Here is a 15,280-nt window from a genome sequence, read left to right on the forward strand (position 1 = left end):
AGGGCGTTGTCCTTTGTAAGCAAAATGCTGTTGTGATTAAGGGATTATTACAGTTGGGGGTATACATAAAGCATCTGGGTATCTGTTTATTTTCCTTCTTGCTAATTTGCACTGTTAATGAAGAATTCTGGGTTGACTCCCGGCATCTGTTATCGGGCAGGACTTTGGATCGGAGCTGTATGGCTCCTCCTGCAAACATGAAACTGAGCCAAGGGCAGACCTGTGAGGGCCTCTCAGATACTGCTCACTCCCCAAAAGTCAGAGTCCTTTGAATGTTTTGCCAAGTCTCTATCACACTCTTGGAAGAAGATTTTAGCTCAAAGAATACAGGAACAGTCGTTTTTGTCCACCCTTTCCCCTCCTCTGGCTGCAGGATTTCTGTCTCACATCTCCCCTCCTACTCTCTTTCTTCTCCTCTCTCCCAGACTCAAGCTTGTAGGGGAACTTTTGCCCTGAATTTCAGCAGGAAACACAACTAGCAACCAGATGTCTGACTTTTTCACCCCATTGGCAAGGATTGGCTATCTTCCCTGTAAACTTCCGGCCTTTTCCCCCCTCCCCGTTAGATCTTTCAGCTTCTTCACGCCCCATCTCCTTTGGCTTATACACACGAACACCTTCCGGAGGAGAAACAAAAGGTAGCCTGCAAAGTCGTGCAAATGTGCTGAGTATTTATATACCCAATTCAGGAAGTGAGTCTTGCTGGATGTCAGAGGAGGTGGGGGTGGGAAGGGTAGCTGGTCAGTTCTTGGATTCATTTGGTTCATTATTAAATTCAGATCCAATGAGGAATAGGTGGACTTGATCAAAGAGGGAGGTAATCAAGTGAATTTGCAACTTAAAATAACACACAAGTGAAGATTAATACAAATCTGTCACCATCAAAGTGTTTGGGTGTGAAAAAATAATAGGTAAGGCAGCTTTCTCAGCTTCCAGAATAATGAAAGTGCTGGAACTTCTTTGACACAAACCAGAGGACTTTGGTGGAGAAGGGAATGGCAACCCACTTCGGTGTTCCTGCCTGGAAAATTCCGTGGATGGAGGAGCCTGGTAGGCTACAGTCCATGGGGTCGCAAAGAGTTGGACACGACTGAGCGACTTCACTTTCCTTTTTTCTACAGTTCCTTTTGGAGAAGGAGATGGCAACACACTCCAGTGTTCTTACCTGGAGAATCCCATGGACAGAGGGGCCTGGTGGGCTACAGTCTATGGGGCTGCAAAGAGTCCAACACAACTAAGCAACTAACACACACACACACACACACACACACAGGACTTTGGAACTAGGAAAGACCTTAGGGAGCAGCTCTGTTCTTTCCATTTGCAGGTGGAGAATCTGCCTGGTTAGAAAGGACTTGCCCCAGGTGCCTGGGTTGATAGTAGCTCTAGGCTCTACTTATACCTTCCCTTGAGATGTTCTGGGTTTCCCTGGTGGCTCATATGGTAAATAATCTGCCTGCAATGCAAGAGACCTGGTGTGATCCTTGGGTGGGGAATGAGATGTTTCTGGTAAAGCAGAGTGGCAGTCAAAGGGCTGTGCTTTGCCTGCCTGCTGCCTGCTGCCTCCTGTCCTCCTGCCCTTGGGTCTTTTTCGCAGGGGTCACCCTGAGCTACAACCTCTGCCACATAGCAGCAACACCTGTGAGGGAGCCACCAGTCACCCAATAAACACCTTAAGGGGGAGGAGAAGCACAAGCCTTTATTTGTTTAAACATAAGAGAAAATAAACCCAGAAAACACTCTGGTTTTCAAGTCAGCACGCTTGGGCTATCTACAGGCCACAAGGATTAAGCTTTTCCCGAAGACACCAATGGGAAGCAAGTGGGTTGTCAGAGGAAGCCTTTCACGTGGGCTTTCGAGGAATTTCACTCAGTTGTACACAGTGCTGTGCCCTGACTCCCTTCCCATGGACATCTATGTTTCCTGGTGTACATCCTCATTCCTCCAGCCCCACGTGTGGGACTCTGGTGAGGTCTGGTCTCTGTGTGCCTTAGTTTCCTCTCCTAAAAAAATGGAATGATAGCAATTAAAAAAAATTTTTTATTGGAATATAGTTGCTTTAAAACATTGTGTTAGTTTCTGCTGTTCAGCAAAGTGAATCAGCTCAACATATACATACATCCCCTCTTGTTTGGATTTTCTTCCCATGTAGGTCACCACAAAGCATTGAGTAGAGTTCCCTGTGCTATTCAATAGGTTCTCATTAATTTTCTGTTTTATACATGGTGGTATATATATGTCAATCCCAATCTCCCAGTTCATCCCACCTCCCCCTTGGTATCCATACATGTGTTCTCTACGTCTGTGTCTCTACTTCTGCTTTGCAAATAAGATCATCTACATCATTTTTCTAGATTCCACATATATGTATTAATATTCAATATTTGTTTTTCTCTTTCTGACTTATTTCACTCTGCACAACAGTCTCCAGGTCCATCCGCATCAGAATGATAGTTATTCGATATAGTTGTGCGGAGATTATGTGGAATGAGGGTGATCACACTTAGCATTCAGCAGATATTTAATACACTTTAGTTCTCTTCCACACCTCTTCCTTCCATAAGGGAGGACTGTAAACATGGCCCTGAGGCTGTGGCCCCCCTAGGACAGCCAGATGCTTCTTCAGCAAGCACCATAGCGTTCTGTCTCCTCACTCACCTGCATCTTTGTCCTGCAGCCCCGGCTGCCTTCAACACAGACTGATCTGGGCCCTGAAGGATGTGTTTACCTTGTCTAGGTGACTTAGGCTCCTCATCCTGGCAGCATCACTGTGAGAAACCTGTATCCCTTCCCTCTTGGGCCCATAACCAGGGACTCTATCCTGATGTTTCTAATTGTTCACTTCATAAAACCTGAAATTTTCTTCTAAAAAGAGAAACCAAGGCCCCAACATCAATGTAAATGAATCCCAAGGGGTGCCTGTTAGCTTTGGGCCCAGAACAATGAGCTAATTGGAAGTGGTAATGAGAAAAAGCAGCTGACACTCATAAACCTATGCAGCAATGGGCAGTTCAGTTCTTGGGCAGTGGGTGACAGCCAGCCTTCCTAGCCAACCAAGATGTCAGTGGGTTCTGAAAATGATTGCCCGAGGAATACCAGGCTGCCAGCAGGGACAAGGCTTATCTATAGATCCTGTCACTTGGTGGGAGCCACCTCTGATGTCTGAGTGCCCAGGGATTCAAGTTCTGAGAATACCCAGTGCATTAAGGAAATATGTGAGACCTAAAGACAGTCAAATGGAGTGTCATATGAGAAGCCCCAAAGTTAAGGGACTTGCTTCATGGATTTCTGTGGGTGCATCTTCAGGCTCCAGGCTTCCAGTTATCAAATAAGCACATTAATACCTGTCCTCCCAGACCCCCAGCACTGCTTTGTTTGGACATCGAATGAGATGATATATTTGGAACTTGGAACACTCTATAGAGTGAGAGGTGTGATGTGGAACAGAAGGGTTTGGCAGGGTGAGCTGAAGTATCAGAGTGCCTATTTTACTCAGGTTAGGCTCAAAAACTAATTCATAACACCTAAAACTAATGAGAGAATTGAGGTGTATACATATAATATAATACAATATAAAACATATTAAATATATTTGGAATGGTACTGAATTAAATAGCTATTGTATATGATGGGTTATTGTTTTCAGGGCTACTTTGTCTTGTAGTGACTGATCTGAGCTCGCGGCCAGAGATCCAGGTTGGGCTTGTGCTTTGCCTCTTTTTCTAATCATTTCTGGTCATGTGGATCAAATGTCCATTCTTCCCACAGCAGTCCTGCATTATACAAAGAGGGGTGGTAGGCTGAGTAGACAAAGCAGTGGAGGATTCTAGAGACATAGTAGTTCACAATGCACGAGAGATCTAACCAGTCAAGGTGCCATTTCTTTCCAGAACCTGGCAATCACACTGCACTGCAGACTCAGTACACACTTGTCCACCTGCAGGGCCAAGCAGGGATGTAACGTCATCTTCAGTGAGCCTATCTATGGAGGCCAAGACACAGGAAATTGGGAAGTGTGTGTGTGTGTCTGTGTTTCCTGCACAGGGAATGCAGAACGTCCAACAAGAAAAAATGGTAAGCTCCTTGGATAAAAGAGAGGTTACAGGGGGTCTCCCCAGCTGTCTCTCTGTACACCTCCATCCTGCCTGTGTCTCTCTCAGGGTTTCCTTGGGCCTTCTCATTAGTCATGTGCAGTCTCAAGTGGGACTTTCTGGCAGGTGCTGAGTGATGTCTCCCACACTGTGCTGAGCATAAATCCCATGGTAAGTCCAGGAACAGGGTCCATGTGGCTGCGTCTGAGCACATCCCTCAGTAAAGCACAATTGAGTACTTCACACACTGCCAGTAGGAGTGAAAACTGGCATAGCCTTCTGAGAACACAATTTGGCAGTCTTTCAAAACAAAAGATGCACCTACCATTTAACCCAGCTTTTACTTCGAGAAATCTGTCTTCTTGAGAAACAAGTACACACATGCATAGAGGAAGAGGCATAAACCTGTTGACTGCTGCAGATCAGTAAAGGTAGGAATCAGAAACAGCCCGAGTGCCCATCCTAATGCACAAAGATGGGAGTGCACTCACTATGATATGTTTGGAATCGTAGAAAAGGGAGATCATGCAAAATCCATTTATAGAAGCTGTTTAAGACATTGAGGTGATTTAGCATGCAGACTAGAGTGGCACAGAAAGCTTTGAATTATATATTGAGTAGAAAAGGTAGACTGCAAAATATTAAGTGTAGTGAAGTCCCTTTCATTAGCATATGCATAGAGACAAGGTCTTGATGAATAGATGTGGAGCCATTAATGACTCTTACCTTGATGGGAGAAGGGGGTGGAGAATACAGGCAGTCTATGCTTTCTTATTTATTTCTATAGTGCTTGACTTCTTCAAGATGAAGAAATACTAATTTTGAATGTTAAAAAACCCAGTCAATATGATTAAGAAAATGCACATCAACAAACCTGAGGGTAAATAAATCTAAGGGGCTGAGGCTGCCTGTCCACCTTTGGGGTATTCAGAAAGGTTGGAGTTGCAGTGTCAAGGATCCAGAGAGGTGGTTCAATTCAGGCACTTCTGTGGAAGCTTCGGTAGGAAGTGATCATGTTTTGCTGGACTTGGATGGAGCACAGGCAGCTCAAGGAGAGTGTTGCCATTGCCTTCCCCAGGGGATCTTCCCTACCCAGGGATCGAATCTGAGTCTCCCACATTGCAGGCAGGTTCTTGACTGTCGGAGACACCAGAGAAGCCCCTTCCCATTGAGGGCACCAAACGCCAGTCAGTTTCAGAGCAGAGGAGCAGTTGGCCCAGTGAGGATGCAGGGACAGCCCTTACCATTCTCCTCCGCAAAGCTGGCATGCAGGGAGGCTACGTCAGAGCTGGCTCCCCCTCAGGAGCAGTTCTGGGTCTGAGCCAGCTGGGAAGGAAGGGTTTCCTTAGGACCAACCCATCTCACAGGCGGGGGACTCAGCACATCCCCTCTTTCCCTCTTCCTTTCCTCCCAGAGGCCCCAGAAAAACTTTTTTGATCCCTTTTATGACTCTCTAACTCTTAAAAATGTGGTTCCGGGTGAGCTGGACTAGAAAACTTTGATGGTACACTGGGGAGCATCAGTTCTGGGAAATGACCTTTAGTCAGCATCCTGAGTGTACAATAATCACCATCCTGAGTATATAATGCTCTGAAAGATGAAACTGGCTCTATGGGAACTTAGAATGAAGGAATCCCTCTAGTCTGGGAGTTGAGAAAGGCTCTCTTAAGGAAGTGGGGCTGAACTCTCAGAGGTGAGTAGGAATGGACAAGGGTGGGAGGCTTGGGAGGGAACACTGTGGTAGACACTCCAGGCAGAGCAGATGGTGTTGTGAGCCAGGGGGACAGCAGGGATGGTGGGGAGAGGTGGATCAAGGGGAGAAGGCAGGCAGTGAGAGAGAAAAGAAATGATTTGTATGGAGATACACATGACTACCAGCATCACTAGCCCCTCCACACACACACCACCTCTGAATATCTTACTTGGAAACAGATGGAGGGCGAACTGGTCAACTTCACAGGATTTCTCACAGGTTTGGATCCCTCTTTTTACTAATTATTTAATCCTTTACTGAGAGAGAAACTAAGAGTTGAATTGACTCAGGTGCCTGCTTATTAAGAAACAATGAGAAATTAAGAGGATCTGAACTGAGTATGGTAAAAATACACACTTGACAGTCTAGGTTTTATCTTTGTCCTTTGTACTGGACAGGAATCCGAAATGCCAGACGGTCTGGTTCAAGGCCATGCACTCCTTGTCCGGACTCCTGGGCCTTCTTCCTTCCTCAGGAAACTCAGGCCATTGCCTGTGGACTCAGACGCCCAGAACTTTTCCCTCTTGAACCCAAAGAACTCCCCACTGCAAGCCTCGGGGATTTCACTCTGCCAACCTTCCTCTCACCCTCACAGACCTGGGCTCCTTTCTCTGGGTGACTCTGCACAGCCCCTTCCTGATGCCACGGCACCCGACCTCCAGCCACCTCTGAGCCACAGAGAGTCCTCACACGCACCTCCTGAGCCCCAAACCTCCCCTCCCCTCACATGCTGCTCCTTCCTGGCCTATACTTTACTCTACCATTTTATTTCCTTTGTCCCAGGCGGAACTCACAGGCCCCTCTGACCAGATCCCTTCAGGCTACGAATAATGGGAGGGAACAACAGTAATGAAAGGGGAATGGGAAGGATTCTCTCTAGACCCCTGGACATCCACAGCCACCCACGCCCTGTCCCTTTCTCTCCACCTCTTCCTCAATAGCCAGCCTCCCATTAGATACAGAGTGCCACCTTGGCACGCAAGGGTGCTGGGGATATCCAAAGACCCCTTCTTAGAATGGGAACCTTGGAGCTGTCTGGTCTGAGGAGTGGCAGAGGTGGGAGGCCTGGCCAGCAGGTGGAGAGCACCTTTCTGTGAGTTCTGCCTCACAGGAGCAGGTATTCCTCAGAGAGAATACCTTCTGGTCCCACAGGACCAGATTCATATGGAGCTAGTTGCCTTCATTCACAGATTCGGTGGGCCACCATGGGCCTGTTCTCCTTATGGAGAGACGGTCTGGGACTGTCAGACTGGGTTTTTGGAAAATGAACTACAATACAAAGAATCTTGTTTATAAAGATAAGTTCTTAGCATCTTGGTGATCACAAACACTTAGAATGGGGATAAAGGGCCCAGAAAAATGCCCATGTGCAAAAGTGCCCCAAACTCTGCACATAGCATGGGCTCCATCCTGCAGAGGGCCAGGGAGAGTGAGGCTGGCCACCTGAGTCCCCGTCCCCAGGCCAGAGAGGGTGAGGGCAATCAAGCTTCTAGGTCCAGTCCCCAGGTCCTGGCTGCAAAGAGAGAATAAATGAACAAGCACCTTTCTTTTTTCTTTAGGGATAGCACCATCACACAGAGGCCCTTCCTCTCTCTTGTCATTTCAGCTGCAGCAGAAATTGTCCTCCAGGTCCAGAGGTGAGCAAAGTGCTATTTCCAATGCTTTCATTAGGGAAAAGTCTACAGAATTTGCCCTACAGCCTTGAACCAATCTGTTGAATCCTGACCAGCCAGCTGAACCTAGGGCCTTCCTAGGTCTCTAGAGAGGAGAGACCCTCCTAAATACACACACACACACACACACACATGGGTCAAGAGACCAGTCTCTATGGTAGAAATTTATCTGGGCTCCAAACTTGGCTGGACTGTTGACCAGGGCAAAATAAATGAGGTTTCTACAATTCAAATAAATAAGCTAACAAACAAACAAAAATCAAGATCTCATAAAGGAATGAGAGCAAAGTCTGAAGGAACCGTGGCTTAGTCTGAGACTTCTCTATCCCATAAAAAAATTTTTTTTAATGTATTGATTTACAATGTTGTGTTAACTTCTGTTCAGCAAAGTGACTCACATATATATAATATGTATATATATATATATATATATATTCTTTTCATATTCTTTTTCATTATGGTTTATCAAGGATATTGAATATAGTTCCCTGTGTTGTGCAGTTTATACATCCTATATATAATAGTTTATATCTGCTAATCCCAGGCTCCCAGTTCTTCACTCCCTCACCCTTTTCCCCCTTGGCAACATGAGTCTGTTCTTTATATCTGTGGTTCTGCTTCTGTTTCACAGATGTGTTGATTTGTGTTGTATTTTCAATTCCATATATAATTGATATCATGCGGTATTTGTCTTTCTCTTTCTGGTTTACTTCTCTTGCTGTGATAATCTCTGAGGTCCATCCATATTGTTGCATACCCATTTAAATTTGCAATGAAGTCATCTTGCCCCAATCCAGAGGACATGAAATGAAATTGTTTTCCCTGTCTACTTGGGGTGTTCCTCCTAGATTTTCGCTCAAGGTAATAAGAGAAAAATTGCCTTTTGTTTATTTTGTTTAGGATTCAATCAACAAACATTTACTATGGGTCGCCAATGCACCACTATCCATAAAACACCACAGCAAAGCATAGGACAGGTGCACCCCTACCTCTTCCCTACACCACAGAAGTAAGTCTGGGTGCAGTAAGTCTTCCCACAGTCTGCCCTGGGTGTCTTGTCGTCCAGGAGTCATGTGGGAGTCCCCGCACTTCAGGAGGGCATGACACTAAACGCCGCCTAGAAAGGTGAAAGCAGCGCGCGGGGCTGGGTCTTCTAGGGGCCTGCTTGCCCCAGACAGGCTCTCCCAGCTCTTCAGTGTTCCATCTCACTCCCATCAGCGGGTATGCAAGGGGGTGAGATGCGGTCCATACAGTTAAGGGCCACCACAGCAAAGTGGCACAAAGCCCCAGGAGTGCCAGCTGCGGTGGGCCTGCGCTGGCCCTGCATAGAAGCCACAGGTGAGAGAGAAGTCCTGAAACGTTGGTGGAGAGCTTGTCCTCTGAGCAGCCCCAGCTTCCTCCTTCCCTTCGGTAGCCCTGTCTCTTCTCTGAGGCTCCCAGCCTTCCGCTTCCCTGGGAAGGTAACCTCCTAGGGCCCAGTTCCGACGAGTGGTGCCTGTGAGGATGGAAGCCCTGGGTTGTCTTGCTCGTCTCTCCAGGTGCAGCCCCGCTGGTTTCTCTGTCCAGGGTTGGTCTCCCCTCAGTTGCTCATTCTTGCTTCCTGTCCCTGGGGTCCTCACACACACTGTTCCCTCCTCTGCTTGAAGGTTTCCCCTGACTCCCTCTCCTCACCGGCCTTCACCCTCACTAAATTGCCTCCTGTTCATCCTTCAGATCTCAGCTTAAGTATCTCTTTGTCAGAGCAGCCTTCCCTGCCCCCTGGTTCTGGCTGCTCATTGGTCCTTGTTCCTTTTTATACAGTGTGGTTATTTGATCAATACCTATCTTCCCTACTAGGTCATACATACATCTATGTGGGCAGGGACTGACCTGTTTTTGCTCACTGTGTCTGACATCTATCACAAAGCCTGTGATTGCCTACAAAGTAGGCAATCAGTAAATGCCTGATGAACACTTGGATGGATAAACGGATCAATAAATGCCTTGTATGGAGGAAGCTGTCCATACCAAGCAGATTCCCTGGTATTCACTTTGTATGCTGGGCTGGCAGCAGTGGAGTCTAAGGAGCCCAGGGTGTCCTCCACGCCCACAGCAAAATTATCAGGAAACTAGCCCAAGCTAATCCATTTCTAGAGAGGTCGCTGTGACTTGTGCCCTGTGGTTTGAATGGAAGCAACCTTATAGCTCTGGCCATGATTGCTCAGATGAGGTCTGACGCCCCTGCCAAACTGCAAATGAGCTGGATGCAGAGAAGCCAACACTTTTCTGAGGAGGACTGGCATGCAGTTCTACCCAGGATAATTCATTCTGGGTGATGGCAGATATGGTAGTTTCTCTTAAGAAGTCTAACTACCAGGAATTCTGGAAAAGGTTGAAAAGAAAAGGAGGGTCGGTCACTCTAGGGCTGGCTCGGTCTGCAGGCACGCCCTGAGCTATTGTTCTAGGAGACTGCTGGACAACCCAGCCTCGGTAGCTCAGAGACCATAGTGACTTTATGGCTAAGGAAACCACATCCTTGCCACACCACATGCCACATAGCCTTGTAGTATGCCTCTTTTTATCACTGGTGACTCACGTCCATCTCTTCCTTTCAGTTTTAAGGAGCAGGGACAGATCTAGTGACCATGAGGATGAGGAATAGTTTTCTCTGTATGTGTTCATCCTCATAGTGCAGTGAGTAGAGGGAAAAAGCATCTCTGCTTCCTTGTTAAGCTTGTCAGGAGTCTCTAGAGGCAGAAGTTAAGAACCACTTGGTACAAAAACTTGTGTCTAGTGTCTTTTTCTCATGCTTGGAAAGCTGTGGCACGTTAGCCTGCTGCTCGAATTGTTCATGGCATCCTAGCAGCTCCGGAACTGCTGGGCTCCTTAAGGTGACAGCATAGACAGTGAAGACTTGGCCTGCTTGTGAATCAGTGCTAATCACCAGCACCCCAGGTGCTGAACCTCTCAGCAGTCAATGCAGATACGGGTGCCTGGAGGTCTGGGTGCCTCTTGTTACACCAATTTGTTTGTGGTTATGTTAGTGTTGAAAAAAAAAAAAAAACAAGCAAAGTGAGAGTGTATCCATGTCCATGAGATTGCTCATAGACCTCAAAAATGAATTCCAGCTGTGTGATGATGTGATATGTAGAGAGAGAGAAAGAAAAAAAAATTCAGTTTAAAAGTTTAGTTCAGGCAATGCTGATCAGAATAAAAGGGTGTTTTGGGTCCACCTTATATAGGTGGATTGGAGAGGGAGCCATGTAAGCCTGTCTACCTGGCTTGACTGCAGTCCATGTGAGCAGGGGCCCTGTCTGGTTTTGCGCTCTAAGTCATTCCCAACATCTGGCCCAAGGCCTGGCACATAACAAGCCCATCACAAATGTTTGTTGAGTGAATAAATGAATGAGAAAGGAGGTTTCAGTAATGAAGTCAGAGATCAAAATAGACAACTGACTGAACGAAGAAATATGGAGGGAAGGTCAAGGAGAGAGGCGAATGTTCTTTCCCACTATCTTTATCTCCGAATATCCTTATTTTTCATGAAAAAAATAGAGGAACATTTGGGACCATTCCCTTACCATTATAGTGCCTGGTATATAATATTAATAGAAACTCATCCAGTAGTCATAAGAAGATAAGATAAATATTTTAACCCATATGATAAATAGACTTCTTTCCCGTGGTCCTGGAAACCAGAAGCATTCCCAGATGGCTTTTGCTCAGACCCCAGAGACATCAGAGCCAGGACCACATGGGAGCTCAGACATCTCATTTTTGGCAGAATGATCTGGCAGGGGGCTCCCACTACCCCATCCATGATACCTTCCATGCAGACAAATTGGTTGACTTCTTACCTCATTTTTTAAATTGTTTAAACTCTGATTTTAGCACACAGTATGATACCATTCTTACCAAAACAGGTTTGTGGAAGCAACACAGATGAGATCAACCCCCTTGGACTGCTTAGCACAGCTCCTCTCCATAATGGAAACATTACACGCCATGATTCGGGTGGCCAGAGTTGACTTAGAGAAGCTTAACTGATTTGATTCATCAGTTCAAATCACCTTTAATGTGGCACATTAGTAGTGCCACCATATTGTAAATGATACATCCACAGAGGCATTAGTCACTATACAAATAGAATTAATAGGTTTCACTACACTTCAAGATAAACATGTTGGAACAGTAACTCCATTCACTTCGGACCTTTGGAGCTTGTTCAGGGCCCTTACCTGACTGTTAGAATAAACACAGAGTTTTATGGCCTACTTGCTCTGTGTGACTTCACCATCACCAAGTGACACACAGTCCAGTTCAGAAATTACAACTGTGTCTGTCCACACGTTTATTTACTCATTTATGTGTTGTTAATTCATTCATCATTCATTCATTCTTTTATTTAGTCACTGAGATTGTTTTCCAGCTCAGTTCAGAAAGTATTGTGATTCCTTGACTATTATCATAAGATTCACAAAAACCATTTTGTTGGGGTGAGTCAAGAGAGCAGGCAGTGCGCATATGGTTAGGGCAGGAGTTTGGGTGTTCGGCGCACCTGGATTTGAATTCTAGTTTCACTGCGAACAATCTGTATGAACTCAGACATTGACTTCACTTCTCTGAGACTCCATTTCTTTATTGTAAAGTGGCTGTGAAATCCCTCACCTCCCACCTTCTCTACATTGCCTATCTCTTCCTTCCTATGCGACTCTCACTGGGCCAAGAATCATATAAAAACTTGTGAGGACCAAGCAGACCTCCTGAAGGAGGCATTTAACTTGGCCTGGGGAGGAAAGACAGGACCTGTGGGAAGGACCATTCCCTACAGAGGTTACTGTGAAAGCAGAGTTAAGTTGATGGGAATGTTATGGCGGGTTGGGAGTAGTGGGTCAGCTGACACCAGCTTAGTGATGGGAAAGGTGGTGGTACAGGGGCATGGAGGGAGGAGTTAGAAGGGCCAAGGTTGTGGAAAGCAGAGAGTGCAAGATATTCAAGAGATTACAAAACTTGAGGAATAGGAAATGGGGCCTAGGTACAAAATATTTTAACCAAATTCTATTATACTTTTCAGTGATCCACAAAGCATTTTGCAAACATCAGTGCTTAAAACACACCCTCCAAGATGGAGTCAGAAACACATCTGGGAGTTGCAACCCCAAGTGGGCTGTAGAAATATGTCTATTCACAATGACAAATTCCTTAACGGCTTGTGCCTTAGTTTCTTCATTTAGAAAAAGGAATTTGATGATATTAGTAATAGGAATTACATTGTCAGTTTTCTATGACATTTAGTAAAATATAGAAATCACATTGCCCTGTACTTAGTATAAAGTCTGTGTTTGATCAATATTAGCTATTCTTATTGGGCTTCCTGGGTGGTTCGGTGGTAAAGAATTAGCCTGCCAATGCAGGAGAAGCAGGTTTGATACCTGGGTCAGGAAGATACCCTGGAGAAGTAAATGGCAACCCACTCCAGTATTCTTGCCTGGAAAATCCTACGGACAGAGAAGCCTGGCGGGCTATAGTCCATGGGATTGCAAAAGAGTCAGATATGACTTAATGACTAAATAGCAACAATGTTATTATTATTATTGCATGAAGTGATGTCTGGAAAGATGTTCCATCAACTTATTGACCATGGCTATTTCTACATGTGTAATTTCAAGTAATTTTTACTCTTTAATTCCTTTTCTGTATAACCTGAAATTTTCTAGTAAACATGCAATATTTTTTAAAAATATAAAGCTCTTTTTCAAAAAAAATTCATATGAAATATTTCAGGATATGTAGTCTAGAGGGATGCAACTCTGCCTGTAACAACTTTTCAAATGATCAAACTGCATAGTTTAACCCTTAGCACTAAAAACTCCATTTCAGAAAAGGGTCTTTGTTTTTCATTTTCACACATGAATGGTCTATAACATGCGTGAGCTTTCTTTTTTAATGAAGCAAGAGATCCTCAAAGGTATGAAAATTCTCTTTCATTGTAAATGCTTGCGCTTAAAGCTTTGAAATGACAGATTTTATTTTCTGGCTTCCGATTTTCCATCAAATGTTCATGAAATTGAAGACAGAAGACAAACAAATATTCCCCCTGGAGACTGAGCTTCACCAGCACAGAGAAAATATCACTCCACCTTTGTATTCTGAGTTCTTGGCCCAGTGCTGGAGGCACAGTAGGTACTAGAGCAATATTTAAGCTGAATGAATAAGTGAATGAATGAATCCTAAATCTAAGGGCTGAATTTTTGCTTGGGAAGTGGGGGAGTGACACCTGTTACATATTAAAATTTGATTAGGAAATTTAAAAAAATTAAGTGCAAGCAAAATGATTTTACTAGGATCAAACATAAAGCCGATCTTGAAGCAGAAAATCCAGCGACTGTTTATTGAGTGTTTGGGGCACTCCAGGCCTGATGTAAGTGCTGAGGATTCAGTTGTGAAGAGAAGCTTAATGCCAGTGGAGAACATAAACTTCGATCAAGTCATGACATGTGAGAAGAGAGACCCGTGTGGGAAAGAGTTGGATGCCCTGGAAGTGTATGTACACTGGGGCGGAGGGGCAGGTAGAGTGGAGTGGCAGAGAAAGGTTTTGTAAGGAAAGGACCTTGAAGTTGAGACTCAGGTTGGTGAGAAGGAGTGAGACAGATGAGAAGCGGTGGGCAGGGCATTTCAGAAGTTGCTAGGGTAGAAGGTGAGCACAAGTAGAAGATGGCACAGCCATAAAGCTCTAAGTTGGAGAGTAGCTTGTGGCATGTGAAGAACAGAAAGAAGGTTCTGTGTAGGCAAGGTTCATGTGAGAGTGTTGGTGATGGCAGGGACCTTACCACTTGGGGAGGGGCCGTGGTAGACGGTGTGGAGTTTATCCTAAAAGCAATGGGATGGCCTTGAAAAGCTTTACATCGAGAGTTACCATAACCTCCACATTTATATTTTCAGCATGTAGTATCTGTTGGGTGATCAAGGGACTGGAGCGAGGCTGAGTAGAAGCAGCCAATAGTCCAGGTGAGTAATGATAGTGACCTGGACTGGGATTAAACCTGATTATTAGTAGCTGGAAGATGTGGAGAGAAGTGGATAGATTTAAAGTATGATTTGAAGGTAGAACTGATGAGTCTTGATGCCAGATTGTAGAAGGATGACTTGATTTAGTCCCAACTACTCCATCCAAACAGGGGGCTTCCTCGGTAGCTCAGTGCTAAAGAATCCACCTGCCAATGCAGGAAGACACGAGTTTTATCCCCGGGTCAGAAGATCCCCTGGAAAGGGAAATGGCAACCCACTCCAGTATTCTTGCCAGGGAAATCCCATGGACAGAGGAACCTGGTGGGCTGCAGTCCATGAGGTTGCAAAAGAGTCAGACAAGACTCAGTGACTAAACAATAAAAACAACAACATGTGCCAGGCACTGTCCTAAGAGCTTAACAAGTATCTATTCATTTAATCCAAATAATAATAACTCTATAAGTTGATATTACTGTTATCTGCATTTTACAGATGCTGAGACTGAGGTACAGTCTGGCTAAGAAACTTGTGCAAGGTCACACTCATAGTAAGCAAGAGAGTCTATGTTCAAACCAGGAACATAGGGTTAGCTTCAGAGTTGTCACCACTATGATTCTGTCCAGTTAAAGAGCATTTGGGAGAAGAAGTTTCTGTCTCCTTCCCCTCTCCCCATAACACTTCCAGATTTTCACCTGCCACTCTGGATTTGTGGCCGAGTGCACATGTGGTTTGGCTCATCTGAGACTATGTGTCTCAGGATGAAAACTGAGACTGTA

The sequence above is a fragment of the Ovis canadensis genome, chromosome 5 (assembly GCF_042477335.2).
Source record: "Ovis canadensis isolate MfBH-ARS-UI-01 breed Bighorn chromosome 5, ARS-UI_OviCan_v2, whole genome shotgun sequence".
Classification (NCBI taxonomy): Eukaryota; Metazoa; Chordata; class Mammalia; order Artiodactyla; family Bovidae; genus Ovis; species Ovis canadensis.